The 27,714-nt window shown below is 48.0% G+C and overlaps 1 protein-coding gene across 1 annotated transcript in view; it reads right to left on the bottom strand.

The window, feature by feature from the left end:
• Positions 1 to 17,968, bottom strand: part of glis2b (GLIS family zinc finger 2b) — a 46,121-nt gene extending 28,153 nt beyond the window's left edge. Inside the window, exon 1 of the mRNA XM_061224942.1 lies at positions 17,142 to 17,968. The gene's annotated coding sequence lies outside the window, so the exon portion shown is untranslated. The remainder of the gene's footprint in view (positions 1 to 17,141) is intronic.
• Between the last annotated feature and the right edge of the window lie 9,746 nt (positions 17,969 to 27,714).

The following is a 27,714-nucleotide window of genomic DNA, read 5'->3' as shown; positions in this document are numbered from 1 at the left end:
GCGGCTGTTGCTGGGACAGCGGGTAGAGGACTGGGAGAGGCGTGGAGCACTGGGACGGCTCTTACAGAAAGTCCCGTTACAGCCTCCTACGCGCGCTCTTTTCCAGCACTGTTGTGCGTTTCCTCTTTGAGGGAGGGGGGGGGGGGGGGGGGGGGGGGGACGTGGAAGAATTGAGCTGGCGGGTTTTCAGTGGCCCCCCACGCTCCACACTCGCTCCAGCGTGAATCAGGTCGGACGTGAGTCAGGCCCGGCCGGTTGAAGGCGGCCAACGGGCGACGCGTCAAAGCTGCGCTCAGCCCACTGCCCACCTGCCGCACCGAGCCCATCTGCACCAGGAAATGACTCCCCGCTGCTTCCAGCCATCGGCCGTAAGCGTTCGCCCTCCATTTTAAGTGACTATTTCTTGTCCTTTTCGCTCTGTACTCCAGCAAACAAGCCGCGCCAGTAAAGCAGACCTGCTGAAAAATCTGAAAAAAATGTGCTGTTGGTATATTAAGACGCAAGGACGCACAAGTGAGCTCAGCAATGGCAAAGGACCTGGTAGACCACAGAAGACCAGTGTAGTGGATGACAGAGGAATCTTAAGGATAGCGGCCGTTTGTAACCGTTCAACAGATCAAGAACGGTCTCTAGGATGTAGGCGTAGATGTGTCAAAGACATCAAAGACATATCAAGAGAAGGCGACACCAGCGTATCCTCAGAGGGTTCACCACAATATGGGCGGCCTGTAGCGTAGTGGTTAAGGTAAATGACTGGGACACGCAAGGTCGGTTGTTCTAATCCCGGTGTAGCCACGATAAGATCCGCACAGCCTTTGGGCCCTTGCGCAAGGCCCTTAACCCTGCATTGCTCCAGGGGAGGATTGTCCTCCTGCTTAGTCTAATCAACTGTACGTCGCTCTGGATAAGAGCGTCTGCCAAATGCCAATAAAAGATGCAAGCCCCTGGCAGGCCTCCAGTATATATTGGCCAGGTGGTTACAGTTTGCAAAAGCCGTACATTAAAAAACCTGTAGAGTTCTGGAACAAAGTGTTATGGACAGATGAGATGAAAGGTCAACCTGTACCATTTGTCCAATTAATTTTGGTCCCCTAAAATGGGGAGGGGGGCTCTATTGATTCACCCAATATGGATGTAAAAACCCCTCACATTTATGCAGAATTAATGTACTTTACCCACATAGTGATCATTTTATTTCAACTGTTTGTTTGCCGGAGTAAAGAGCGACCAACCAAAAAAAAAAGAAATGCGTCACTGTCCAAATAGTTACGGACAGCGCTGTATACGCGGCGTGGGTAAACATGTCAGCGCTAAAGCGCGTTAGCGCGTTCTCAGGGGGCCCATACGTCTGCGACTGAGTGGAACTCCGGTGTCACACGTTTCCTTTCTGGAAGCACACGGATAACACGCTCAGTGCCTGTGTCAATACGCGTGACACCGTAAATATGTGCACCCGGCCCTCCGTGCACACTGGGGGCCAGGCAGAACGCGGAAGAGACGGCGAATAAGGAAACCGATCGGATAACTCAGCGACCTGCGTTTGCATTACGCCCAGGGGGTGGTTGATAGTGGCTTTGTGTGGGCGCAGGGAATGTGTTTGTAGGTGCCAGTCATGGACGTCTGGAAAATGCCGAGCAGGTGTGCGAACGCACACACGCACAAACATACTGTACACGCATGCAGACACAAACACACATATACATACAAGCATACACGCACACACACACACACACATACTGTACACGCATGCACGAACACACATACACACAAGCATACACTCACTCACGCACACACATACTGTACATGCATGCAGACACGAACACACATACACACAAGCATACACACACACACACATACTGTACATGCATGCACAAACACACATACACACAAGCATACAGTCACTCACGCACACACATACTGTACACGCATACACACGCTCACACACACGCACACAGTCACACACGCACATGCAGGGGATTACAGCCCCATGGATATAGCGCGAGGCGGTGATCCTTGCTGGAGTGGGGCTTATGGTGGCCAGAAGAGACCAAAAAGGGAAACTGGCATCGTGTCCAGTTCTAGCTTCTTCTTTTTTTTCCTGCACAGAAATTCCCGCTCGTCCCCCTCCACTTCCCTCTCAGCCCCGCCAGCGGAGGCGCGACACCTGCGTACCGGCCGCACTGCATTGTGGGAGCTCTGCCGAGGCCACATCAGGCCAGATGTTCCTCAGAGATCTCAGCCAGAGAACTGAATCCCAGCCCAGAAAGAGGGGGGTGGGGGGTGTGTGAGGGGGGTGGGCAGCGCGGGGCGGAGGTCCGGTCCTAAAACGGTAACGCACTCAGGCCTGGCACGGACGGGAACAGAGAAAACGTCTTTCACAGAATGAGATGAAACAGGAAGTCGGGGGAAATGTAAAAAAACCGCGCAGAGTAATTAGCAAACAAGCCGAGCTGGGTGAGGGGGGGGGGGCGTCGTGTGACAGAATCAGCTCAGGGAATTAAAGGAGCCGCTGTTTTTCACAAACGGGTACGAGAACCACCCCTCTCTCTCCCTCTCTCTCCCTCTCTCTCTCTCTGTCCCTCTCTCTGTCCCCCCCTCTCTCTCTCTCTCCCTCTCTCTGTCCCTCTCTCTCTGCCCCCCTCTCTCTCTCTCCCCCTCTCTCTGTCCCTCTCTCTCTCCCTCTCTCCCTCTCTCTCTCTCTCCCTCTCTCCCTCTCTCTCTGTCCCCCCTCTCTCTCTCCCTCTCTCTCTCTCTCTCTCTCCTGTTCTCTCTACGCTGCGTGTCCCCCCCCCCACCCTGCCATCTCCAGCCATCCCCCCCTCCCCCCCAGTGCCTGGCAGCCAGACAAGGTCAACACTGCAGCCCTTTTCTCTTCCTCTCCTCCTCCCTCCCTCTCTCCTTCACTCTGGCCCTCCCCTCCCTCCTTTTCTCTCCTTCTCTCTGGCCCTCTCTCTCTCTCTCTGTCACTCTCTCCGTGTCTGTGTTCATTTGAGACGGACTCCTCCCAAGCACTGAAATGCTTTCATCTTCCGACTCTCTCCAGCCAGAGAGAAAGAGAGAAACAGAGACGGAGGGAGAGAGGGAGAGACGGAGGGAGAGAGAAAGAGAGGGTGGGAGAGAGAAATGGACAGATAGAGGGTGAGGAGGAGAGGAATGGAGAGACAAAGGCTGTACATCCCTGTTGCATTACTAAATCAATCTGAGGGGAGAGACTGTTTTCAGCCTTGAAATGTGGAAGCTGTCACATACAGCTGCCTTATGGATCCCTTGCATCATCTGTTCATCACGTGTGAGAGAGAGAAAGAGAGAGAAAACAGAGGAAAGAGGACAAAGCAGAGGAAGACTGGGAGAGAGAGCTGAAGAGAAAGACTGAGGAGGAGGGAGAGAGAAATCGAGGGACGGAAGAATGCCTTCTCTGCCACAGACACTGCCCAACCCAACCTAACCCCATGAAGTAGGGCTTAAGCATTTGCATCAGCCATGAAAACCCAATTGCACAATATCCCGAACTGGGGGGTCCACTTGATAAAAAATTGAGAAATGGGTCATGAAAACCGAGCGTACACAGTTTCTGTAAAACTATTAAACATAAATCACCGCACTAGAGCAAACCAAAAAGGCTAACTTAAATGTGCAGGGCAAAATACAGCAATATTACTCGCTCGTAAAAATGTGGGAAACTATTCCAACAGACATAAAGGCCCACACCACAAGGCCCTGTGGTGCCAAGACAAGAGTTATCCTCAGCAGACTGCACCAATCTACTCTAACAGAGTACACACACGCATAATCACACACTCTACATGCACAATCACACACACACACACTGTACACATACGTGCACAATCACACGCTGTACACACACACGCACAATCACACAGACACAGACACACACACACACAATCACACACTGTACACGCACACAGACACACACACAATCACATGCTGTACACACACAACCACACACTGTACACGCACAATCACACTGTGCACACACACACGCACAATCACACACACACACACAATCACACACTACACGCACACGCACAATCACACTGTGCACACATACACGCACAATCACACACTGTACATGCACAATCACACACACACTGTACACATAGGTGCACAATCACACACAATCACACGCTGTACACACACAACCACACACTGTACACGCACACGCACAATCACACACTGTGCACACACGCACAATCACACACACACACACACTGTACACGCACACAGACACACACACGTAATTAAAGTCAATCAAATTATAACGCACACAAATGTAATTACATCACCTACTGGGACGTACACAAAATCGCACAGCAAATCTGTCAACCATCTGGCACCGAAAGGACAGCTTAGAAACCAGACAATTACGAGGAGTGGGTTCGCTGGGATAGCTAGTCCTGTAAAAAGGGTTTCGGAGGAGCTGCTCCTGACCGTGCCAGCAGCCCTCCAGAGAATCGCACGGGGAGGAAGGGTAACGGTCAGCGCGATAGTCCAACCTCATGGCGCGTGAGTGATGCTTGATCGCAAGTTTTCTACTGAAGCAAACTCCTACAACAGCGTGCAGGTCGGAGTTACACCACAGGAAACCAGAGGACCCTTACATCCAGGGCTTTCTGCCAATCCCTCTCCTGTTCAGTGTCACCGGCGTGTCGACAGGCCCCTTTCCCCTGCCCCTGCGCTAATCTGCCTCTACGCTAATCTGCCCCTGCGCTAATCTGCCCCTGCGCTACTCTGCCCCTGCGCTAATCTACCCCTGCGCTACTCTGCCCTGGCGCTACTCTGCCCCTGCGCTAATCTGCCCCTGCGCTACTCTGTACTCTGCCCCTGCGCTACTCTGCCCCTGCGCTAATCTGCCCCTGCGCTACTTTGCCCCTGCGCTACTCTGCCCCTGCGCTAATCTGCCCCTGCGCTACTCTGTACTCTGCCCCTGTGCTACTCTGCCCCTGTGCTACTCTGCCCCTGCGCTAATCTGCTCCTGCGCTACTCTGCCCCTGCGCGGGTCAGCCGGGGGGCGTGAGCGGGGCAGGAAGCAGCATGCGGAGCACAGATTACAGGTCCCTGCCCTCCCGGACGGGCATGCTCACAGGACAGAGCAAACCCAATCATCGCATCCGAAATCAGGCGAGTAGGAGAGCGCACGGCCGAGCTGTCGACGGGGAGGAGGGCACGGGCGAACGCGGACGCCTCTTCCTCAGCGCAGAAGCTGTTCGAAAGTCCAGCCGTGCCCCAGCCGTGCCATGGCGGGCCGAGGGTAAGCAGGCTCGTTCCAACCAATCGCTACATCAGCTCATTTCACTTCCTTTCACTAATTAGCTCCCTCCTCTCCGGTTGAAGGTGTGTTCATTGGTGAAATCAGCCGGCGCAGTGATTGGTTGAACTGAAAGCCTGCTTCCTCTCGGTCCTCCGTGGCACGTGATTGGTCCCCCATGGTCTCGACCCCCCCCCCCCCCCGGCGACATTTCCAAGTCGTGGGTTAAACCCTCAAACTCTGAAGCCTGCGGAGCCATCCCGCACCGGAGCCATCCCGCACTGGAACACAGCCAGTTATCTGGAGAGGGGACAGGAGCAGAGCTGTGCCAAAAACACTGACATCCTGAGGACCGCTGCGGATAGAAACGAGCGAGGAATAAGCTCCTGCCACCCCTGTCCTCCGCACGGATATCTGCAGATGAAAATGACCGGGCTGCCGTTCTGTCTCTGTTCACAGTTTATAAACCAGCACCGCCGCGTGCTCACACCCATAAATAAAGCGCAATAAAGGTGAGTTTGAGAGAGACCGGGGAGAGAACAGCATGACTGCTAATGCACTTCCCCCTCATGTGCTCACTGCTAGATGGCAGACAGGGAAGATGTAGAGGTGCTTTTCCTTCCGTATAAAAGGCTTGTGCAAGAGTGTGAGCTTGGGGTCGGTGTGTGTGTGTGTCTGTGTGTGTGTGTCTGTGTGTGTGTGTGTGAGTGTGTGTGAGTCTGCATGTCTGTGTGAGTCTGTGTGTGTGTGTCTGTGTGTGTGTCTGTGTGAGTCTGTGTGTGTGTGTCTGTGTGAGTCTGTGTGTGTGTCTGTGTGGGTGTGTGTGTGTGTGTGTGCGTGTGAGTCTGCATGTCTGTGTGTCTGTTGGTGTGTGTGTGTGTGTGTGACTTTGTGTGCGAGCCTGCGTGTGTGTGTGTGTGCATGTGAGAGAGTGAGTCTCTGTGTGTTTAAGTCTGCCTCTGTGTGTGTGCGTGTGTCTGTTTGAGTCTGTGCCTGTGTGAGTCTGCAAGCCTGTGTGTGTGTGTGTGTGTGCGTGCGTGCACTTATTCAGATGTTAGAGGGCCATGTTCAAGGACAATTAAAGTAATAATGCTCAATTTTCCTAAATTGATGGAAGCAGATTACCCTGGCACTGCGGGGAGAAAATGAGCCCCTCTGACTCCACAGCTCATCCCAGCCTCAGCCAGGGGACCCACCGCCACATCCCAACCGCCAGCATTACCGTATTACTGCCTCATAATCACCGCAGTTATCCTCAGCCTGGCTCCTACGCCGTCACACCATTTCCAGCCGCGTCGCGCAACTTTGGCGTTCATACGACAGCGACGGCCTGCGGGGAAGGTCCTGCTGTCTCTATGGTAACGACGCCAAACTGTCGAAGTTCGTATTTGTGAAGACCTTACGTTACATTACATGTCGTTTGGCTGACGCTTTTATCCAAAGCGACTTACAGTTGATTAGACTAAGCAGGAGATAATACTCCCCTGGAGTAAAGGGCCTTGCTCAAGGGCCCAACGGCTGTGCGGATCTTATTGTGGCTACACCGGGGATCGAACCACCGACCGACATGGTGATGCCTGGCTCGGTATATCCATGACGATGAATTTCAGTGTTCCATCGGGCTGTCCAATCAACATTGCGTGACAAACTGTGACGTCTGGGACAAAGCGAAACTAGAGGTGCCCGACACTTCTTTGAAAATACGGCATTTTTTCTCAAACGACACAAGGAATGGGTTGTGCCATGAAGTATAAATCAGTCCTTATCCTGTGTAACTGACATACTGTGTCCCACACTGTTTGACACCAACACATTGACGCAGTTGGTTGTATCCTGCATAGCTCAGGTGAAATGCTTTTGATTCAGGGTTTGATGGCAGGGCCCTAACCCCTGGAATCTGAGTGCAGTATCTTGGTGTCATTCATTTGAATTAATTCCCTGGATTTTGCTGCTGGTGTCTTTTATGTGTAGTGGCTGCGGGGCCATGCCAGGCAGAGTAGATGTCCGTTACCCAGAAGTCTTTGGGCACTGGAAAGGTCAGAAAGCGCAGTGATTTGAATACAACAGGCCGGGAGTTCTGCGGATGACGTTTAACCAGCCCAAACCCCCCACCCTCCCTCCTCCTCCAGCTCATCCCTGCTCTCTGACGTCAGGTCAGGTCGACAGGCTCTGCTTGCACCAGCTCAGGACCTGGTTTCCCTCAGACGGTCAGCCACAGGGCAGCCGGCTAACCACGCCAGGCCGTGACCTTCCGGGGTGAACGCCCTTCCCAAATCTGTGGGCTTGCGGGGACCGGACCGGACCGGACCGGACGGGGCCACGGCTATGACCGGGACTTCCAAACTGGACTTCCAATATGTGGGGAAACGTCGACTTTTTTACTCCAATAAGCTGGGACCTGACAGAGGTCAGCTAACTGGGTAATGGTGGCATTAACGACTCAAATTACAGTTCAGTTCTCTGGAGACGACAATCATGTGCGGCACCTCACCTCACTCCGAATGACCGAGCCCTGCAGAAACGATGTCTGGAGCCCGACTTTGGGGGAAGGGTTGTATAATAGGGGTCTTTAGGATTTCAGAATCCATTTACTCTGACAGTGCTGCAGTTAAAGGCTGCTCTTAAGGCCCTGCAAGCCCCTGCCATGTCAACACTTCACTTCCAGGACCCATCTATTCCCCACTTATAATTGCTACCTTCCCGAGAGGACATGTTTTTATTTATTTTCTTTATTTCGCTTCTCATAGAATCGCGTTTCTTATTTATTTTTCTTTTGCTTTCTTCCCGTTCACCGCCGTGCGGTGGGAGAACACCATCGTTGTTATTGTCAGTGTACTTGTTGACTTTTTGGAACGTTTGTAAGCTTTGGCAGCGGAAGCAGATCTGTGAATCGTGCCAATGGGGAGGGAGAGGGGGAGAGGGAGAAAGAGGGAGGGAGAGAGGGAGAGAAAGAGGGAGGAGAGGGGAGAGAGAGAGAGAGAGAGAGAAGAGGTGAGAGGGAGGGAGGAGAGGTGAGAGAGGGAGAAAGAGGGAAAGAGAGGGAGAAAAAGAGAGGGAGAGAGAGGGAGGAGAGGTGAGAGAGGTAGAGAGAGAGGGAGGGCAAAAGCAAGAGAGAAGGAGAGGGATAGAGTGAAAGAAAGTGAGAGGAAGAGGGAGAAAAAGGTAGAGAAAGAGGCAGAGGTAGAAAGAGAGAGGGAGTGAAAGAGTGAGAGATGGGGAAAGAGAGAGGGAGAGTGAAAGAGAGAAAGCGTTGAACCCTCACAGACAGGAACAGATACGCCCTGACAGAGAACTGAACCCAAGCCCAGACTTGCAGAGCAGACTGTTCCTGAGGGCCTCAACCCTTCCCTCCCTCCCTCCCTCCCTTCTTTTTTTCTCTCCCTCATTCCCTCTCTCCCTTCTGCTCTCCTTTTTATCTTTTTTCCCGTAAACCCCTCCAGCGTGAAAACCACGCATTCATACTGGAGTGCATATTTGCCGATTACATTTCGAATTCTCCGTCGTGCCGGCCGGAGAGAATGCAGGGCGTAGGCCAAACAAGTAAATAATAATACAAAACAGCTGTGGCTTTGGGTTTAACCGCCACCCTGCCAACAGACCTTTCAGTCACAGAGACTGCTGGAGATGGAAAGAGAGAGAGAGAGGGAAAGAGAACCAGGGGGAAAGGGATGGAAAGAAAGAAAGCAAGAGAAAGAGAGAAAGAAAGACAGGGAAAGGGAGGGAAAGAGTGAGATCCCACAACACCCCTGATCCTCTGTCAGCTGTGGCACAGACAATAAGGACTGAGACAAAACTTACAGGATCTGTCCTACATGGTCACACCGGAGACAGCACTTACAGACTCTGCTCCATAGACAGCACTTACACACTGATCCTGTGTTACAGTCAAAGACAGCGCTTACACACAGACTGTGCTATAGTAAGAGGCAGCACTTACAGACTCTGCTCCATAGACAGCACTTACACACAGACCCTGTGTTACAGTCAAAGACAGCACTTACACACAGACTGTGCTATAGTAAGAGACAGCACTTACAGACTCTGCTCCATAGACAGCACTTACACACAGACTGTGCTATAGTAAGAGACAGCACTTACAGACTCTGTGCTCCATAGACAGCACTTACACACAGATCCTGTGCTATAGTAAGAGACAGAACTTACACACAGACTGTGCTATAGTAAGAGACAGCACTTACAGACTCTGTGCTCCATAGACAGCACTTACACACAGATCCTGTGCTATAGTAAGAGACAGAACTTACACACAGACTGTGCTGTAGTAAGAGACAGCACTTACAGACTCTGTGCTCCATGGACTGCACTTACACACAGACTCTGTGCTACAGTCAGAGACAGCACTTACACACAGACTGAGCTACAGCCAGAGACAGCACTTACACACAGACTGTGCTACAGTCAAAGAGATGGACACTTTATGCTGCACAGGGACACAGAGAAAGGCTTGCAGAAGAGTGATGAGAGCAGCACTGACATTGACTTCCACTGCGGCCACCTGTACCAGCAAGCAACGTGAACACAAGCCGGATTCTACAGACATCTGCCTTCATTGTTTTAATGTGGCCCCCCTCCTGCCTAGTGTCCCAAGAGCATTTATACTGCTTATTTTCCTTTCAGGGGGCCCCCTCAATATCTCTCTCTCTCTCTGTCTCTCCCTCCCTCTCTCTCTCTCTCTCTCTCTCTCTCTCTCACACACTTTCACTCTTCCTTGCTTTCCTCCAGTGCCCCTGCAACCCATTTTTTTTACCTTTAGAATTCTCCCTCCAAGCAGCTGTGGTAGGGAAGTTTGTTTGAAGGCCTCTAAGCTCAGAGAACCACTCGGTCCCAGAACGCAGGGTGGAGAGAGAGAGTGAGAGAGGAACGGGAAGGAGGGAGGGAGGGAGGGAGTGAGATTGAAGTCGAGAGAGGGAGAAAGAGAAAGAGGGAGGGAGGCACGGAATTCCGTCTGTGTTTATTTTGGAAATGCACCCACAGAGACACGGCACAATGGAACGTATGGCAGAGGGAAGACAGAGACGTATGGGGCGAGGGGGGGGGGGGGGGGCGTGTTCCTCAGAAATGTGACGCAGGGGCAGGAGAGGTTGGTTGGGGTTGGGGAGGGGGGGGGGGGGCGGTTGGAGCGGCGGGGACGGCGTGAGTGAGGCAGGCTGGGGGAAGGAGGAAGCTGGCCGGGCCGCTCAGCTCAGCGCTGTCATTAGCGGTTACAGAATAACTGCAGAAAAATGCACGGCCTGAGCCACCGCCAGGGAGCCCGGCTTTCCAGCGGCCCCCTTCCGTCCGTTTCCATGCCAGCACCACAGCCGGGCGTCCCGCCCCAGCCCTCCACCTCCCCCCCGCCCGCCCGCCTGCCTCCGCTGAACCCGAGTCTGCGGCTCCCCGAGACTCTCAGCGCTAACCCCCCCCCCCCCCCAAAAAAAACCGACCTTCCCATGCCTTCCCCCCCGGCGGCGCCTTTAAGCTACTTTGCAGAAAGCCTGTCGCACCATCGGGGCATTGCTGTGGACGATTGAGGCCCAACTGTGTGGAGAGACGCGGGGGGGAACGAGCGCTCTCTCCGGCCGGTCTCTCCGGCCTTCCGGTTAGTCTTGAGCTGGGGACACGCTCCGTAACCGCTGCTGCAGTCGGCCCGGCGTGAGTGCGCCATCGGGGCGTGGCCGACTCTCGCAGAAGTCCCGTTTTAAATAATGAACTGGGAGCCTTTCAGTCGGCACTTCGAGCCAATCAGTGTGCTGTACAGTTTTGACGTAGGGGCGCAGCTACAAAAGGCTGGTACCTTGCACTTGAATTGGGCCAAATATTCACTGGCATGGAGTTGGAGTATCAGTTTGGTTGTTTTCTGCCTATATACATATCGTTACTTATTGTGTACCGCAACTAACCAGTGGGTCTACACATGCATGCTAGTTATTTACCACGATGAGACCATTAGTCACTGACCGTTATTGACAGTTATTGACCGTTACTGACCGTTGTCAGATGACTATCATGCATCCGCAGGCTTGGTGTGTTCCCTGCACTAGTCGTAGCTGAAGTGATTAACAGAGCTCAAGTTTAGCCTTCCCTCTCTCCCAACACTGACACATAGCCAATGAGGCCAGCCAATCAGAAGGCGCAAGGGAGGACATATGACTCTCATCACGCCCTGTAGAGCAGGCTGATTGGTTACACTTCCTTGGAGGAGGATATTGGCCTTACCACCTGTGGTGAGGTCGTGGAACTGAAACTGAACAAAACTGAACCTGACCTTTGCCACGGTCCACAGCTGAGTGACCGACGGAGGTTGTTCCAAGCTAGACGGCCCGGTCAGGGAGCACCTGCGGGACTCCGGAGGCGATCGACGAGTTCCCAGGGACTCTGCTGTGCCTCTGCGGTCCTCCGGCAGGGCCTGTTCCTGACACGGCGGTATTTCGAGCGGGACACCGCGCGCCCTCGCGCGTCGGGCACAACAATGCCCTTCTTGTTTCGCCGATGGGACGCCCTGGAAACTGGCCGGACCCCGGTCCCATTTAACGCTCGTGGGACGAGAGGGGAGCAACGCACCGCTGCGCGGAGGGCCCGAGAGACCCGGGGAACAGGCGAGCGCTTGTCTGGCGCAGCCACTATGAGAGGAATGTGACAAAGTCCAGAGAGACGGCAGCTGCTTCCCGCCACACAGCTCGGCCTCGTTTCCGTGGAGCCCGCACCTCTGATCTCTGATCAACCTGCGACTTTCACATTCAACTGCCGTTTGATCGATGACATTCACTACAGCTGAAGCTGAATAATCCACGTCTCTTCAACAGAATGGCCAACTGACCTGCGGCAATCCATGTACCTTTTTGACTGCTCAAGTATATTTACCCTTTATAAATTCTAAATTGCCAAGTCCCTCAACTTTTTTTTCTTCTTCAGCAACTCTGAACAGGAGTCCAAGCCTTTGTGAACTCCGACAATTACACTGGCAGCACTGCCCTCCTGGGAAATGCAGTTCCAGGTCAGCTTCCTGCCTGGCAACTACAGCAGAGGCAGCGCTAGGCTTATTGTCACCTGTGGACATCTGAAGACACCGAGTCACCTGTGTATACATATGTTGCGAGGATTTTGTTCTGTGTCCTCTTGCATCATTAGCTAACGGGACTTGCGCAAGAGATTTTAGCTAGAAATTTGCAAGAAATTGCAAAGCAACAACACAGAAATGTCCCTATGATGACCTATCGTGTGCACATGATTTTGTGAATAAAATTGCAAGCAGTAGAAGTAAAAACCCTCAAGATGGCAGGATGTGAGGCTTTCTGCCGGACAGTCAACCCTCAGGCCGTATACAGTACAAATCCTCCCCAAATGAGTGGGAATTCAGTCCCCCCACCATGGCACCTGAGCCATCATCCCTTCTCTCTCCGTTACCCTCTCTGCTTCCCCCATCCGAGTACTGAAGAAAACACAACCGTAGGGAGAGGTTGTGCACTCTTCTTTAAAATACATACTAAAACCCTCAAGACAAAAACTGAAATTACTCCAAATTACGCTTAACCGCCGACCGCATTCAAACACATCATTCCCTCATTCAGGGCCAAACAGTGGTCACCTAGAGGACAGTGTCTGCCTGATGCCTGGGTCTGCTGACATCGTGTTAGCCTTTACCCCGCGTTCACACTATGAGCGCCTTGGTTTACGAGTCGCTCAAGTGTACTAGGCTGAGGGAGGGGCAAGAGCTTCCCGTTGTTTCCTCATCCTCATTGTGATCCCGTGCAGCGACAGATTGTCTGTTGAAGTGAAGAACGGCAATGCACAATATGACATTTACCTGTGGTTGAGCAATGAGACTGATAATTATTATTTGCTTTCGCTAGTTAGCGATATATCTTTCTCGGTTGCAATCTTACCAGCTACCGATCATCTCTCAATAAATAGATCGCTAGCATTAGCCATCCAGTGCTGTATAAAACTCTGTAGTAGAGTATTGGGGTCGATGCGACTGATTCCACCGACAGCCTCACAGGACCAGCCAGAGTAGATTTGTGGATCTCCTTCCCTCCCCTTCCCCCTCTCTTTCTCTCTCTCTCTCACTCTCCTGGTCCCTCACTCCCTCCCCATCCCTCCGTCTCTCAGCACCAGTGGGTGAGCACAGCCTTCCGGGAACATAATCCACTTTACCGTTCCTTACAGCGGAACCCGCCTCAACCACACATTTAGCCTTTAAAAAAGAATAAATAAATAAAATTCAACCATACACCAAAGATTTCACGAGAATTCAGGCAGCACGCAACAGCATGCAATACAACCCTGCCCAGCCCTCCAGTATGAATAATGTGTATATTTTCTGTCTGGTTATTGGTTTATATGTTGCAGAGACGTTGCATCATAGCGATGCTAAGGCCAGGTCTGGAGCAGGGGGAGAGGCAGCCAGACCTTCTCTCTTCTTGGATGTAGTCTGTGGGGCTGCGGCGCATTCTCCTCCACCGTCACCTCATCTCTCCTTCAGCACAAGACCTGTATAATAACCTCCAAACGCCTCCCCCCTCCCCCCTCCCCCCCTCCCGCGCCTCCCCCAGTTTCAACTTAATAAGATTTGCAGACACTTTGAAAATCCAATCAAGCGACCCAACTTAAGACTCGCGATCCCATTCGAGAACCTCTGTGAGGAAAATGAAGGAATGACGGGCGAGGAAAAAAAAAAAGAAGAAGTACGCCAGCGGTCATTTCGGGACACAGCAGGCCACAGCTTCCTTTTAGCCCGAAGGCTGTCTGCTACGGTCACACGCGAAAAATTTACATTCCACGAGGTGGATGCAAACCTTTCTCAGTACTCCACTCTATAGAAGTCAGCCCAGCACGGCAATAAAAAAAAAGGAATTCATGTTCCCGGATAGACGTCGTTATCTTAAACAAAGTACGCTTGTTCGGTGTGCCCAGAGGGGACTGGAACAGCAGGTACATAGCCTGGAGAAATATGATTCACTTTTTCTGCTGCACACACATTTTATTGGAGAGAGAACCTCCCCGTGAGTGTCCCTGGAGACGCTGTGAAAGTCGTATCATCTCTGGCGGATATCACAGGCAGGTGCCGAGCTCAGGTCTGATTCACCCTGCGCTCGGACTCATTTCCTGAGGGGAGTCATTTGGACGCAGGAGTCGGGCTCACAGCTTGAAGCCTCATTCTTCCTCCCAAGCCTCTCTCCAGATTAACCGCCCCGCCACGAAAAACCCCAGTGAGTTCATGCTGCGTCCAGTACGCTAGGTTTTTTTTTTTTTTACACACTCATGTGCTTGCTATTTGGGGGGGGGGGGGTTGGGCCTGGTGTTTGCCATTCCGTTACTCTGTGAAGCATTTCTGTGACAGTGTTCTGTGAAGAGCGCGACACAAAAATGAAATGAATTGAAATTGAGTAGCTATGAATTGTGGCACTCTGCGCAAGCTAATTTGAGGATGGAGGCTTTGCTAACCCCTAAAATTGGTTGATGCTCTCACGTGTCGTCGAGCCATTTGACTCATCTGATCTGAAGGCGATGCTTTTCGTTTTTCTTTTTGGCCGCGGAGAGCTGAAAGCCATTAGATCAGTTGAGATCTAATGATCAGGCGATTGGCGGGACAAGATGGCTCCACCAAAGATCCTCAAGCCTTGTTCTCGTGCCATCCGCTTGCAGCCCTTCACTTTTCCGTGACCTACGTTGACTGCCGTTCACAGAGCTGGAGAGTGCCGGTACAGGTGTTTATTTGCCCGTCTCGATGTTTCGAAAAGGCACCGTGTGCAGATCGCTCTGCATCTCTCAGTCTGTTGCATTTGAGGGCGTAAGCAGGAAGCTCTCCTCCCACAATGCATCTGGCTCCCTCCCGATGGCGGGATGGCCCCAGGGCGAGGGTTCGGAGCCAAGGCAGTTGCTGGCTCAGGGCACAGGTGGAACAGGGCGTGGATGGGCGATACCCTCCTCCCTCGTCATCTCAGACATTTCTCTGACTGTGAGTGAGGTGGTACCGGTGCAGTCCCCTTAGGATGTTTCACCCTCTCCCACATTTGAAACCACTTTTCCTGGAACCTTAAACTGCTGTGCATGCCATATTTTTAATAACAACATTCTCCCCAAATATGAAAAAAAGATGCATCAACACACACACACACACACACATCTCCAAATGGCAAAATGAAAACATTTCACAGGTTGAATGTCACAAAAATGTAGTCTCGCCCCCACACTGCTCAAGCCCATTCCATGCAAGAGTGCAGATATTGTCGGAGGACAACACACACCAGGGGCACCACATTAACTGAACGCAAAAGGCTTCTTTCCCCACACAGGACAGCGTCCTGTCCCCGGTACAGGGGAGTGCTGTAGAACCGGAGCATTCTGGCCAGATCACCCACATCGTTATTCTTTTCCGCCCTGCTGTTGACTGCTCCAGAGACGCACTTATCGGAACGGCACCGATGCGAACGGAGTTGGCGATAAGCGCCCACCTCCGTTCAACAGACTCCGCTTCCCACAGACAGCCGTCAGGGCAGTGAAAGCAACACTGCATATTGATACTCGGAAGATGACAGTTGCTGAGCGTAGGTAGCAGGGAAGTTGGGGGGGGGGGGGGGGCGGTAGTACACTGTATTAACACAGACTCACTGTCCTCCTGGCCTGCTTCACACAGGCATTGCCCCGGTTACTAGCCCCCTATAGGAGGTTTGCATTCCAGTCAGCCTTGAGCCTTCATATTGGGTCAATGACTAACCGCTCTGCACACACCACAATAGAAAGTAGAACTTTTTTTTTTTACTTTTGAACAACTTTTTTTTTTACTGAAATATTTCGGGGTTTTTTTGGAGGGGGCGGCTACTACGCATCCTTTTTGTTTGACTCGTTTGGTTCTTGGGAGAGAGCGGTCTCGTCCCTGCTGTTCGCTGACAATGGGACCCTGGGGAGCTGCCAAGGAGGCCATCCACTGTCTCATGCCCCCAAACCCCTCTGTGCCCACAATTAAGCGCCTGGAGACTGCAATTGCTTAATTGGAGGAAAATACTTTTTTTAATCCCAACTTCAACTCGGGTTTCTCATCAAATAATTTGACTTTTTCCCCCACTTTTTTGGGGAGGGGGGGGCTGTTTTAGAAGCCATAGGCGTTCTTTCTCTACTCATAGTATTTCTTTCTAGGCCTACAATAATCTAATCGGTTGCCATAAACGTAGCGATCAAACGTTATTGCATATCATATTAGTCATGTATCGCCTGCGATAAAGTTAGATTATCCGCACCCAGCCACATCGTCGTGAGGCACACGTGATCGACAATAATACGCTCTTTGTGCAGAATATTCCAAAATGCGCAAATTGAACAACACGTTCACTTTCTCCAGATCCCCTGTCCTTACTGTACCTTCAACGATATAGCGAGAAAACTGCCGCCGGTAGCCTCCCACACGGCTCTCATCGCCGAACCAGGCCTAGCTTATGAACGATTCCGCAAATTCCATTTTTAAAATAAGGGTGTCCTTTTTAAAAGTGTTTTGGCGTGACAGTCAGAAATATAAGTCAAGTCGGTGTGAATACGACGAATGACATTCCCCCGGCCTCTTTATTCGAGAGACCGCGTCTGTGCACGTACACCAGGGTCAGAGCGGCGAGAGAAGCGGTCTAGCACTCGGCCGACGCCGAGCGGACCACCGAGGACTAGAAAAATTAGGTCAGTCCATTACACTTAAAACTCAGAAACAGTGCACCATTTCACCAACTGCATCAAGACAAAGATCGATACGTTTACAAATATATAACACTAAATCGACAGTCGAGCATAGCCTACACACAAAAAATAACAATAATCTGCTGTCTCCCTGTGTCACATAACCCAGCACACGATCATGAGAAAGATATGGAAGTCCCGGAGACCGGTTTACCGTGAATGTGGCCGAGGTGTCCTCTACTTTTTTTTCCTTCTTGGGGGTAAACTTTCCGTTCAGTCTCTGTGCGAATTCCTTCTGTGGTAAACCACCCTGCAAACTAGGTCCTTTTCTGTGTTTTGAAAAGTCCGTAACCTTCGAGGTTAGAGGGGGGAAATGTCGCAAACACGGACAGGTTGTTTTAAATTAGGTCTCGAGCAGTCTGTTTGACCATTGTCGAAATAAATTCTACTACAGAACTTAAAAAGAAACAAGAGTGCATGCACAAGGGAGACTCAGACGAATCGCAGCGACGATTCCTCCTCAGACAGATAACGAATTAAAAAAGATGTTTGTTTCCAGCAGGGAAAAAATATTATTTCTCGCATTCAGAAACCCGTTTCAAATGTAAACGATCAAATACTATCCGTAGTTTTGATAATGACAGAAATGACAAGACTATTCTGACGTCTGGTTGCTAAATGTATCAAAATCACGATTTATTCTCGGTTTCAAGGTGCATCGCTTATTGGCAACGCTAGTCAAGTGAGGAGAGGGGGGGGTTCAGTTGGGTGGTCGTCCTCGAGGGAGTGAGAAAGGGTGCGCTGAGCGATAGAGAGGGGAGATGTCGGAAGTGGGGTCCCCTTCTTAGCTTCGTTTCCAGATGCAAGTCAGGCCAGTTGTTTTCCAGCGGTGTTTATCCGGCCTCTCGTTTTCGCTCGCTGTCTCTCTCTTTTCTCTGCTCGCCGTCGCCCTAAAGGAGACGGTGAGTGGTGCGGTGGTCTCCCTGCGGCCGTCTGAACACAGACAGCACCCGGACCCGAGCCTGCCCGTGTCTCCCTCTCGTAGCGCGCAGCGGACTAGCCCCGACGCTGCCAGCTCAGCGCATGCTTGCTGCTCCGCCCATCCACCATGGGCAGTCCTCGGCTCCCCTCCAAAGCGCTCTCTCTCTCTCTCTCTCTCTCTCTCTCTCTCTCTCTCTCTCTGTTCCTTCTCTCTCTGTCCCTCCCTCCCCTATACCTCCTGGCCGGTACACATTACGTCCACATTGTGAGCCTATCTTTTCTATTTTCCAGAAAGCAAAAGCCACATCACATCCACTGCTACACTGGCACTTCTTCTTTTGGGTTTTTTTTTTTTTGTCTTGTCCAGAACTCAACATTAAACAGGAAATTGTTGGCCTTCTTTTTTTTCCCTCTTAGGTCATATTTGGTATTATTAAATAAGCCCCTTCCTTCCTCCTCTTAGCCCCCATCCCCCCCCCACCCCCACCCCCACCCCCACCGCCCCCAACAGCAACTAAACAGCCCAACTGCTTTCACACTGTTGCACAGCCGGCTAATGAAAGTCCAGGAAGCTTCAGCATCCTGCTCTGAATGCTGCTCTACAAACTTAGCCGTCTCCTGGTGCGTCACTGTGATGCATACTCTGCTGGGGCAATGAGTGACCTGCAAGGCTGGGTACGGCCCCCCATTGCTGCATCTACCGGGCCAGTTCATATTCGCCTTACCAATCCACAGCTTCCTACAGGACTGATGGACCTCACTCTCATCCTTCATCTAAACTAAATGGCTGTAAGGCAGGGGTTCCCAAATTGGGGTCCGGAGACCCCCTGGGCATCTGTGAAGGAACCAAAGGACGGACTTCAGCAGAATGCACAGAATTATGTCCCCCTTTTAAGAATATTTTGTCTGTAATGAGTTAATTACACATTTATAAACTTACAGACGTATTTCCACTGTAACGCATGACATGTTCATTTTGGCGTTTTACCTGGTGCTTCTGCATTTTAATGTTATCTCCAAAATCAGGTCATAACCTTTCCTGTGTTCTAAATGGAAGGGGCAAATGAGTAGTGCGGCTCTATAGGGATTGCCGTCTTGTTAGACGTGGACGTGCCTCTGGCTTGTGAGCTGTGTGTCTGTCGACAGCACTGTTGCATAGACAAGTGAATGCAGGAGTTCTACCTGTATGTGTATGTTAGGACCATGAAACCGCCAGGAGTGTATAGCAGTGGCATAGGGTCAAAGAGGAGGTTACAGCGAATGCAATTTATTGAACAGCCTGTGATTGTTGAGGAATGGCTGTGTGCAGAAAGTCATAATGATGAGTCTTCTGAACCGTTCGACTTTTACCATTCTATACCCGGAGATAAACCCGCACATCATCAAAGACACAATCGCAATGAAAACGTCAGTGACATCAATGAACCTGCTCACTCGCGTTATCTCTGTTAAGTCTATCTGTCGAGGTTAACCTTTGTAGCGCAGCCTTTTGCGAACACACGGGTGACTCGCATGACCTACTCTTCACTTTCGAATGGTGTTCCTAGATCTTCATTCAGCGCCCATAGTGCGGTACCATAACAGCAGCTTGTTCCCCATGACATTTTCCAACGACACCAACACTGTATATGGAAAACCTGAGGTTTACATAACACCATTTCCACTCAGTCGTCGTGGGAGCATTCTGCAGAGACAGCACAATGATTGCAACACACCGTCTCTTTATCGCACCTTGCCGGCTCCCTATCAGAGCCGTAAACAACGTCTTCTCCTTTGGGGGGTCTGATGCGGGGCGCGCTTCTGTAAACCGCCCTATAGGATAATGGTGTGAAACTGTACCCGTTTTATTTACCTGGGCAGGTGGCAGGTCAGTGTCGAGAGGGGGAGCATAATTAAAATTAACTATTTACTGTTTAATTTGCAATCAAGGCTTATCCGGAGCAACTTGCGCAACATTTTAAATGGTATCCATCTACACTGCTGGGTATTTAATGAAACAATTTGGGGCGGTAAGAGCAGTCGTCTGGCAGTTGGAGGGTTCCTGGTTCAATTCCACCCTGGGTGTGTACAAGTGTCCCTGAGCAAGACGCCTAACCCCCAAATGCTCAGTGCATGATATATGGCAGCCAATTGCCATTGGTATGGGAGTATGTGTATGAATGGGTGAATGAGAAGCATCAGTAGTACAGCGCTTTGGATAAATTCCAACCATTTACCATTAACCGTTTACCATTTACCATTTATAATTCAGGTTCAGTACAGTTGAGAAAGGGTTGCAGTATCCTACCTGGGAATCATGTTTATGTCAATACAGTTTTTGAATCCTTGCTTTAGATTTAGATTTAGAGACCAGTGGGGGTGCATGTGTCTGAGGGGGGCACAACAAAATATTAAATGTTTTAACTTTTTGAAAACAATTCTTAATAATTTTTAATACTTCCTGTTTTAGACTACCAAATGGAGAAAAAAAAAAGTTTTTTAGTTTGGTGTAAATTTCCATGGTAATACTATGATGATTGTAGTTTATTACATATTTATATAATACTAAGTACACGTCTGGTCCACAGTATGCGGCACGTGATTTAAATATCACATCTGGTGTTCAGTAACTGCTGCATTGCAGGTGCTCTGTCAAGATTACGTATAACCATTTTATTGAAGGGGGGGTCCTCAGCCAGAAGGAGGTGACTTTCAAAAGCCTTGCATTTTCATATATTTGGGAAACCCTGTCTTAAGATATACATTTTCTCTTTTTTTTTTAAAAGAAAGAGTTGAACAATGCCAGTGCAGTTGGGGGGACATCCTGTGCTTGTAGTTCCACAGTGAACCACTAGAGAGCAGAGCGCTTGTCAAGGAAAAAAAGAAAACTTGTGCCGTACTCTTCTGGGGTCTGGCGTTTGGTTGTACACACGCAATTCTCCATGTTAATTCAGAGAAAGTCTGTCATGTTTTGCTTTTTTTGGGGGGGGGCGGGGGGGGGGCGAGGGGGGGGGGGGGGGGGTCCTGAGGCTATTCAAGGTGATGTTGTAAAGTGAAGCAGAAGGGTATTTTGTTCAGAGAAAAAGAACAAACACATTTTTTCCGTTTAAGCTTCTTTTTTCCATTTAAGTTAGCTGAACCAAAAGTAGAACTATAGATGAGTTCTGGTAACTGGTTCACTTCCAAATGGGCCAAACAGGAAGCACACTACAGGGGGCTTTAGTACTGAAGCCCTGTGAAATGACTGTTATTTAACCGGAACCAGCCCCTGGGGGGGCAGTGGGGAATTTCAAACCGTGTAACTTCACTGCCTTGCCTGTGTTATGTATTAGCTTTGCATGCTGCAGTTTGAGATCCCTGATTTAGTGGCTGAAACAGAACTAGCTGTTAGAAGAGGTGCTTTGAGCAAGAGATAGACCTGATGGTCTTAGCTCAGTTCTTTCCTATTGTTCTGCAAATGCAAATTCTGAAGCTTGATTCAGCCATGTCGTTTTTAAATTGATTTTAAAACTCAGGTGTAGTAGACATCAGCAGCTCACTATGTGCCATCCAGTCACCCAGGTTATTATTATGGTTATTATTATATTGTTGACCCACCCCCCCCCCAAATGGCAATGGAAGTGTATTTTCTAGATCACAAACATTGTATTCACTGCGATTGAAATGGCATCGGTATTCTACATGCCTTTCAAAGAGACTGTTTCCTTTCTGAGGTTTATGGTTCTCATTTCTGGCTTTACAATGGCAGGTTGTGGGTAATTCTGGGGTTATTCTTATTGTGTGGTCTAAAATCTCAAGTAACTCTAAAGCAACTTGCACAATGACTATATTTTCCAGTATATATGAACAGGTTATATATATATATATATATATATATATATATATATATGTTTTTGCATACTTCTTTCATTCTCAGTTCTCAGTGTAGGCTGTTCATTCATGTACCCATGATGTAATGTTGATTTAGGAAGGCGTGCCACAATTTCCTTGAACACAGGTGTCAGGTTGCATGCACCACACAATAGTCCCAACTGAAAATCTGATTAAATATATTTTTAAAGAATACTCAGGTAATATATACACATACAACCTCCGGAGGCAAAAACATGAGTGCACAAGTTGCTTTGGAAGTGTATTTCAAGTGTTACCTGAAGTGTATTTTCTTGATTTCGACCCCCACTGCCACAACAGCAGTCATTGTAAAGCCTGCTGGTTGTCAGGAACTTCTAAATATAAAATGTCCTTCATCTTGCACAAAAACCAAGTGATACAATTAACAATAAAATACGTAAAGTGCAATAATGGGGGTTTTTTTTTCTTAAGAAATTGAACTGTCCCTTTAAATGTGCAAGTACTGCAGACTAACCTGGCCCAATTCAATTCAATTGTAATTGTATAGCGCTTTTTACCACACAAATTGTCACAAAGCAGCTTCACAAAGAGCCCAGGCCTGAGACCCCCTCAGAGCAAACCTAGGGTGACAGTGGCAAAGAAAAACTCCCTGACTAACAGGAAGAAACCTTGAGCGGAACCAAGCTCAGAGGGGCAGCCCATCTGCTTCTGGCCGGCACTGGGCAAACTGTGAGTCTAACAGTAGTGTTTATATGCAATATATAAATACATTACATTAAATGAATATATTAAATCACTAATTATACAAATAATTTATGGAGATAATAATTATAATAACAATTATTATAATAACAATAACAATAAATGAAGTTGATGAGTTGATGAGCACCATTTGCAACTTTTAGGATTGTTTTATACCAGGGGTCTCCAACCCTGGTCCTGGAGAGCTACTGGGTCTGCTGGTTTTTGTTTTCACCTTAAAATCAGCACCTGTTGAGACCCAGGTAACCAGGTGAGGTGAGTTAATTAATTAAATTAGAGCAGTTGATTATAGTTAATTGCAGGGTAAGAACGAAAACCAGCAGACCCAGTAGCTCTCCAGGACCAGGGTTGGAGACCACTGTTTTATACGGTGTGTGTATGCTTATTTAGTTTATTTAAATGAAAATGACCTAACCTTGTGCTGCCGTGGTTCATCCTGCAAAGGCAGGGGTGTTAAATTCTGGCGCTGGACTGTACCTCAAAAATATTCAGTGGCTGGAAGAATGTGTTCAGGAGGAGAGTGTGTCCGGTCCAAGGACAGAGGATGTTGCACAACAAGTCAGGCTCCTGCCTGTGATCGAGCATGAATTTGGTGATAAAAGCAGGCTCAAAAAAACTATTCCAGAGAATCAATACTTTATTCACAACACATGTCCTCCAAATCTTTCCCTTGTGTCCCAGACAACAAAGAATACACACAATCTTTCTTTTTTTTTTTTAATGATGTGAGTGTTTTGCTTGAAAAACAGAAAACAAGTTTCAGTTGATTAAGGTCTGGTGATACTTTTGACAAAGTTCAAAAAGAAATGTGGATTTCATATATGCCAAGCATTTCCAAACCCTCCCTGCCATACATTGGCAGTATGTATTGCATCTTAGGGTTCTAGTTGCTTGATATGGGCATGTATACAGATTAGCTCCTTGTTGAAAATGAGCCTAACATACACAGGGTGAAATTCGCACATCTGTTGACAACACGGTATGACTTGCCACAGATTAATCTTGTTTAAGGACCCCTGTTATATAACCATTTGCTCTTATCCCATAACTTCCTGCTAAAGAGCTGCCATTTCTCATTTTCATTTTAGGCCATTTACAGAGGCATAATAATGCAATCTGCTGTAATAAAGATAAAACTTAAAAAAAAAGAAATAATTTTAATGAAAAAATGGAGAAAACGAATAATGTATGAGCAGGGAGACTGCCAAACATCAACTTTTTCAGCATCAGGGCTAGCTAGTCACTGTAAATATGTTCTCAATTCACAGTCAAACTAATAAGGAAACTGTTTGCATGTTTCAGACAGGGCGATTCATTTTGTTTATGTTGTCCACCGAATTATGTATTGCATCAAGGACATGAACATTCACACATGAAAGAAGCTTGAGAGCCTATGGTTCTCTGAACATTTGCTCAATTTCCCAAGAGATGATAAATCATGCAGGGCGGCCTGTAGCGTAGTGGTTAAGGTAAAGGACTGGGAGATGCAAGGTTGGTGGTTCTAATCCCGGTGTAGGCACAATGAAATCTGCACAGCTGTTGGGCCCTTGAGCAAAGCCCTTAACCCTGCATTGCTCCAGGGGAGGATTGTCTCCTGCTTAGTCTAATCAACTGTACGTCGCTCTGGATAAGAGTGTCTGCCAAATGCCAAAAATGTAATGTAATGTAATACAGACTTGAAATGTAGAAAATGTGTGAAATAAAAACATTAAATATCAACTCAATCAGCCACTTGGGGGCACTACAGTCAAAATTCTAAATGATAGTCTTTTTAATTGTCATAAATCCGACAGCCTTTGTCCAATTCACACAATATTTGGTGTGAGTATTCCCTGGAAACAGCATTTTGCGTTTTGAGTGTCAGCATTGTTCAGCAATGGCAAAGATCATGAAAGTTATTTCTTAAATGATTTGTGCCAAATGTGGTAAATATTTTTTGTGGACCAGCTATATCGGACAATAACTTTGGGAACTGTGAGACAATGAATTTGAGATCTGATGTGGTCCATCAGATAAATAGCTGTAACTTAATGACCTTTTAAAAACTTGACCAGTGTTTGTGAGAGGCCACTCATCATGCCTCCCGAACATTTACCAAATTTGGCCAGAGGGGGCGCCATAGACTTCAAAAATGTGCCTCACATTAATGGATGATAAAATTTCGTGAAATTCAGTACTTTAAGGTACATACATTTTAAATTCATGTATTTTAAATTTTACATTATGGGATAGGCATCATATGGCCCATCCCATAATAACCCATTTCCCATAAATATTCATAGTTTTTTTTATTGCTTAACAGTATTTATAGTTGGTAGTCCCTTCAACCAAGCAGCACACCAAATATGCCTTAATCGACCAAATGTTGGCTCCATAATCAGTTACACAGTAGCCGCTTTAATGTAAGACAGTAACTCAACCATAGCCTAATTCACAACAAATTTGGTCAACATGTTTGTTGAAAAGAACTGATCATGGATGGAAAAGATCCTGAAAGTCCACTATAACTAAACTTTCACTAATCTGCATAATATGAAAACGTTTTTCCACTTGTTTCTTGACTGACTTGCATAACTTTTGCGTACCTAGCCGTACTTGGTAATTATGAACCAGTTATATCAGACAATAATGATGGAAGCTAGTAGGCTACAACCAATCTGAAATTAATTGGCTTTTACATTAAAGTTAAGTTACATTAAAAGTAATTCTCAAGGTCAAACTCATTCAACATTCATCACATTTTCACAAAACCCCATCATGACTGGTTAATATTTCTCTAATCAATAACCAATTTCTCATACACATCCATTGTTTTTCAATGTTAAACAGGAAATATTTTCTTGTAGGGCTGGGAACCACTGCTTTAGGCTTTTACCATCTTAAATCCCCCAATTGCTGCTTGCTATACGGTGGGCTCCTGAATTATGGGCACCCTTGCTATATATGCACAAAAAGTACAAGAAACTACAAAGCACATAGTAATTGACATGAGTTTTATTTTCTTGTATGAAGTCGTGTGCTTTATCATTGATTCAATGGAATCAACAATAGTTTTAAATTTTGCAAATAAAAATTGGATTTCCCCAAAAAAAGTTTCCCAATTATTTATTATTATCGCCTTCACAGTGCTAGGTGGTATGTTGAACTGTTTATGTATTATTATTATTTTTTGTACTCATTACCAGACTTGTGACGGTCAATTACAATTTTACTTTTCCCATGCTGATGGGTGACAAAGGGATTTTGCATGCTTGTCACCTCAATTATTTTATTCTCTAGTGAAATTGGAAGTGATGGAATGACACAATATAGTTCCTTTAGACTGGGATGAACTAAATTAAGTAAAATTGTATTGCTTGATTTTTATTTAAAATAATTGTTAGAGGTAATTTTGACACCTATGGTTTTTAGAAAAATAATAGATTACTCAATAAAAAACAGTGAAACACTAGAATAAATGTATTGAAAAGTATGTAGTTTTCCTATATGTTTGAACATAACATATATTATTTGTGCTGTTTACTAAATACAGCCTTTTTTCTGAATAATTATATTTCTGAATAATAATTCTGAAACCTACTTTTTTCATAAATGTGTTTGAATTGGTCAATGAAAGATGCAGCAACCGGTAGGCTGCCCTTCACTGGCCACTGTAACCCAAGACTACAGTGGTATGTCATTACATTACATTATTGGCATTTGGCAGACATACAGTTGATTAGAATAAGCAGGAGACAATCCTCCCCTGGAGCAATGCAGGGTTAAGGGCCTTGTTCAAGGGCCCAATGGCTGTGCAGATCTTATTGTGGCTACACCGGGATTAAGGCCCGGACACACCAAACCGAAGGTCGGCCGTCGGACGTCGGTGGCGCCCTGTCGGCCGAGTCTTTCCGGTGTGTCCCGCACGCCGACACTCCGTCGGCGTGTTTTGGAGGGCTCCGACTGGCTGGTGCACTGTATAACGGGGAACCACCTGAGACTGTTATGACAGCCATGCAAATATAACATTACACAATTTTTACAGGTTATACATTCTTCTTCTGAGTGTGATTACAAATAGCTAGCCCATCTTTATGTTCGGGACTGTTGTGGGTGTTGTTCATGCTAAGTTTGTAATGTGGTCGGGGGTCATTTACATCTACATGTCGGGAAGTGTGAAGCGGAAGTTTGGGGGGGGGGGGGGCATCATCACTGAAATCCCCTTTTCTGAAATAGAAATTCCCACTGGTGCTTTCACTCATTTTCTAGATGTTGTAGATTTCTAGATGTTATAGTCTCCCAGGTGAACAGAAAAACATAAATAACTGAATAATACCTGTGCGTGAAAGATGATTACCAACCTAGGTATGGCTTACTTGCAAACTACTGTGATTCTTTTTTTTCTTTTCTTTTTTTTTTGATCAATCGGTGGGTCTCTAAAACGTTTGTGTGATTGGTTTTACTGCATGTTGTTGAAACCAGATTTTCCTGCCTCCCCTGCCCCCCACCCCCCGGTCTGCGCACCCCGGTGCCCCCGGCGGGTCTTCAGACCACCCACTGAGTTGACAGGCTGCCACCCCCGAAGCGAAGCAGCGTGCATTCTTTGCCGCACATCACGTCAAACCAGACTTTTTTTTCTCCCCCATCAAATGGATTTTAAGGGGAGCGGGTTAAACGATAACAGATTATTGTAGCCTAGCTATGTAGCCATGTCTACGTGCGTTAACATCCAGCAATAGAATATATACGGCTCTATGCGCTTTTTATACTTAAGGAAATCCTTAAGGAATTAAATAACGGCAGGCTAGTAAATAGAATGTAGCCTCCACCCGTTTGATCAAGGTAGCATGGCATGTGGCACTTTTGTTTCCATTTTGGCTAGCATGCTAGCTTGCGACTACCGCAGTCGAATTTATAATTTCAATGTGTACTTTAATCGTTAAAGAAAAATAAATATACGACATCTGCCCTGTCTTGCGAGCCGTGTGGTAGTGTTCTTTCGTCAATTTAAATAATGCTAAATAAGAGTCTACATGCGCTTGTAGCGTCGCCGCCGAGAACACGTTTCCGGATGTAACCTACCATTACCGCTCCCATTTTGTGACTGTTTGTGTGTGCAACTCCGCTCCAACAGGGCAGGAGTGGGCGATTAGGTAACTCGGTCTCTTTTCCCCCTCCTACTTTCATACACCCAAAATGGTGTACAAGTTCAGCTGTTTCAATGTCAGCTTCCC

This window comes from Conger conger, chromosome 16 (assembly GCF_963514075.1).
Source record: "Conger conger chromosome 16, fConCon1.1, whole genome shotgun sequence".
In the NCBI taxonomy this organism is placed as follows: Eukaryota; Metazoa; Chordata; class Actinopteri; order Anguilliformes; family Congridae; genus Conger; species Conger conger.
This window is presented reverse-complemented; position numbering and strand designations above follow the sequence as displayed.